Source organism: Sinocyclocheilus anshuiensis, unplaced genomic scaffold, assembly GCF_001515605.1.
Source record: "Sinocyclocheilus anshuiensis isolate Anshui unplaced genomic scaffold, SAMN03320099.WGS_v1.1 scaffold454, whole genome shotgun sequence".
NCBI lineage: Eukaryota > Metazoa > Chordata > Actinopteri > Cypriniformes > Cyprinidae > Sinocyclocheilus > Sinocyclocheilus anshuiensis.
Window position 1 is genome coordinate 534,970 of NW_015548217.1, and position 4,362 is coordinate 539,331.

Genomic DNA, 4,362 nt, shown 5'->3' on the forward strand with positions numbered 1-4,362 from the left:
GAAAAGCTGTCAAAATACAGCCTTCTATTACTGAGTTCTTCCAGGACACCTCTAACTTCTCACTATATGGTCACCCGTGAGTCACAACCAGAGCCATGAGCTGGTATGTTGCCCACAGACCATCAGATGACACTTTCAAAGTTTTTTTTTTTTTTAAATCCCCACCGATATGAAAGATGAATACGGAGGCTGTGAGCCCACCGATATGAAAGATGAATACGGAGGCTGTGATGTGGAGTTGCATTTTGGAGCATCGGACCAGCAGCATTAGATGCGATGTGGAGATGGTTAACATGGTTGATCACAATTTTGGAAATGAAAAGGACTCTGAACTGGCAACCCCACCCACTCACTGCTCTGTATGATTCATTGTGGGAGGATTGGAGGCCAACTTGGCAAGCCCACTGTCACCACCGTATAACTACATGTGAATCAGAGGGGTTGCCTTAATTTTACCATCTCATCATCGCAGTCTTAATCACGCCGTGTTGTGGAACTTCTGAGACTGTGAACGTGTGCGTCTCACCATCGACACTTCTGTTTCCCGGCTAATTAAAGAGTTCTCCTGGTTTGCATCGAGGGGAGGAAAAAACGGGAAATTCGACTAAAGTAATGAGGCCGTTTTTCTCCGTTTAAGGTTTTCCCAGACTGTGAAAGACACCTAGTTATGACAATTGCAACTAACCTGAAAAAAGAAGACAGCAAAAAACGAAGTGCAAAAATGTGAATGAAATTGAGCTTATTCAGTAATTTAAACCAGACATCCGTGCATTTGCCGTTTAGGCCCCCAGATCCAGAAAAGCAAGCTTTCTGCAGGATACAGGGGAATAAAGGCCAGTATTAACCTTTCTACCACTGAATATTAATCAGCATTTAATAAAAGGAAAACAACCCACTTGCCACTCCAAATATTATCAGTGTGACATTACCTTTATTTTCATTTTGCGAGACGTTTTGCAAAAAAAAAAAAATTCAAGATAAACACTTACGCCTCAGCATTCAATAGTCTGAAAAGCGGGGGGAGTTAGGCTAGGAAAATAAAATCATGAAATAAAACAAACACGGCACTTGCCGAGGAGACCGTATTGGACGCGGCGCTTTCCTCTGGCTCAGTCTGCTTTGAGAGAGATGCATTGTAGGTTTTGGATTGACGAGGGCAACCACGTTTCCATGTTCATGAGCTGGTGCTCACCAGGAAGACTCCCATTAGAAACGAGTGCGTGTGGTTTCTCGTGAACACGCCTGGGACAGAAACACAAATCCACCCATTTCTCACTGCAGACGAAAATGTCACCGTAAAATGGGAGCAATATGGTTAGTCATAAACCTAGCAAAAAACAACATTTTATGGAAGGCAGAACAAACGCGCTTCAAATGAGCTCTTAATGTTAAAATAAAAAAATAAAACACAAGATTAAATTATGAAGCTCAAAATTTCCTCCTTAAAATGAAAATAATAAATGCTAGACATAATAAAAAACACGATATATATAATATGTGCATATGCCACACTTAATGGAGTCCAGAAGTCTGAGACATGAGTGAAAATGCCTTTTTCTGATCAAATACAAATTATATTAGGGTAAAAAAAACAGTGACTATCAAAAATAGTGAGTGAGCAATCAATCAATCAATCAATACATACATACATACATACATACATACATACATGCATACATACATACATACATACATACATACATACATACATACATGCATACATACATACAGTACATACATGCATACATGCATGCATGCATAAAACAGCATATTTAGAACAAGAATCATTAAGAATTATTATGATCACAATTCAGTCCCAAAATACGAATTAATTGTAATTTTAACTTTACCAATCTTTGCCAATATCCTTCAAACCACTAGGTTTTACCCATTTGTCACCAAGTAGTGTTTAATAATAACTATTAATATAATATAAAATAATATATTATAATATATTATTTTATATTATATTAATAGTTATTATTAAACACTACTTGGTGACAAATGGGTAAAACCTAGTGGTTTGAAGGATATTGGCAAAGATTGGTAAAGTTAAAATTACAATTAATTCGTATTTTGGGACTGAATTGTGATCATAATAATTCTTAATGATTCTTGTTCTAAATATGCTGTTTTATGCATGCATGCATGTATGCATGTATGTACTGTATGTATGTATGCATGCATGTATGTATGTATGTATGTATGTACTGTATGTATGCATGTATGTATGTACTGTATGTATGTATGTATGTATGGCACATTTCTTAATATTAAGCCTAAAATGTGTTTTAAGGTCACTACTGATGATGATTGCATGATCTTTGAATAATATTAGTCTTTAAATGCAAGATACGTAAAGTGTACCTGAAGTATACTTGTTATAGTTCCACTCAAATATACTTCAGTATGTCTTTAGTTGGACTTCAGCACTGCTTCTGCACAATTAAAGTGCATTAAGGACATAATTAGTTGTTCCAGTTTAGCAGACAAGTAAACTAGATCAGTATACCAAAAGTACACTTGCAGGGTGTTTTTATTAAGTACATAAATATGTAAATATATTTGTGGTGAATTTCAAATACATTTAAGTACATTTATTGCTCACTAGGGTATATACTACTTCAGTTTTTCTACTTTAAAATTTCACATTTAATTCAACATGTTACTTGCTGTTTCTGTATCAAATAAATATCAACTCCTGAAATGATGGTTTTGTGAGAACTCTAGCTCTAACAAATGTGCTGTTTCCAAAGCTTTATAAACTTGTTAGGAAGAAGGCTTAAGAAAGGGGAAAAAAAACGAGAGGGAGGGATAGAGCTATCCTGGTATTTAGAGCCCTAATCTGAAACACATAAAGCTAGTGTTACACCCCACAATATCTCACAGTAGCATTATTTTTTTCCCATTCTCACTTCAGACTTCTCGTGCATTTCCCCCCGCTCTCCCTCTCCCTCTCCCTTCAATTCGAGTCACACTCGTGCGTCCTGATGGAAGAGATTTCAGGAAATCAAGCTGGACAATTTCCTCTGAGTGTAATATTAGAATCCAGCAGCAGCAAGGAGAGTCTGCAGGATTGCAGCAATCTCATGCAAACACCGATATCATTATGCATGCATGTCTATGCGTGCGTTTACGCCGTCTAAAGTGGCAGTTTCTGTTTCTAGAAGGTTCCTGTCTTGCTGTGCCACTTCAGTTTCCCAGGCCTGAACCGGACACGTGTGTGTGTGTGTGTGTGTGTGTGTGTGTGTGTGTGTGAGTGCGTGCGTGCGTGCGTCAGTGAGTGAGTGAGTGTGTGAGTGAACGCTACACAGCTTCATCCTACATTTCGGCTGACCTCTCCTCGCGTTTCGCTGTGATTCACACTGCTTCCATCAGTTAACACACGACGCTTCAAACCCAGCACCAGCTCCTGCCCTCCAAAAAAACATCTTCAATAACACTGACGAGGATGTAACCTTAGCATACACAGGGCGTCTCTTTTTCCTTCTAATTACTATAAAAGGGTAAGAAACAAGCTCTTATTTTGAGAGCGCATGGCATCGCTGCTCTTCTGAACCTCTGAGGTCCAGAAGAGGTCGGGTTTGGATGTTACCGATGGAGGACGGTTAGTTATGGTCTGAAAAGTGGATTTTTCGCCAGCGAGTGTTTATCTATGCAGTCATTCCTGCTGCCATCATTTCTCAAGTGCATTTCTTGGCGTTTGGGCACAGTTACCTGTGTGTATGAGGTGGAAAGAGCTGGGGGCAGGAATTAGAGAGAGTTGGGCTGGGCTGGTGGCCCAAGCCATTGGATCTCATCACTCCTTCATTACGCTGGCATGCTCGGGAATCAAACGGACTCTGCAAAAAGAATAGGCCCTTTCATTTAGCGTGGCCTGCAGGGTAGAGAGGGAGGGTCAAAGAGAGAGACTCAGTAAAAGTAAGAGCCGGAGTGAGAGAAAGACACAACAGAGTGAAAGGAGCCGGGCACTTCTTACACAAGGCTGGGTAGCTGTACACAAATCCACATTCTGATTATTAGAGCCCTGTGATTTCAGCGATGCAGAGAATGTGGACGGAATCGCAAAAACAAAACATAGACTGCTATTAAAATATGATGTCTGCATGAGAAGTGCAGTTTTGAGTACTACACATACTGATGAAAAGCATGGAAATAATATTAATAATAACACAATTTATTAAAACAGCATATAAGAAATATCACACAATCAAGAATCAGTTTCATACATGTTTAATTTAAGATTGATTAAATAAACTTTTATAAATTAATTTGATTACCACCATTTTTGATTATGCATTTATATTAAATCATAAAATCACTAGAATTTTTTTTTTTTTGGGGGGGGGGGATTTTAAAGGT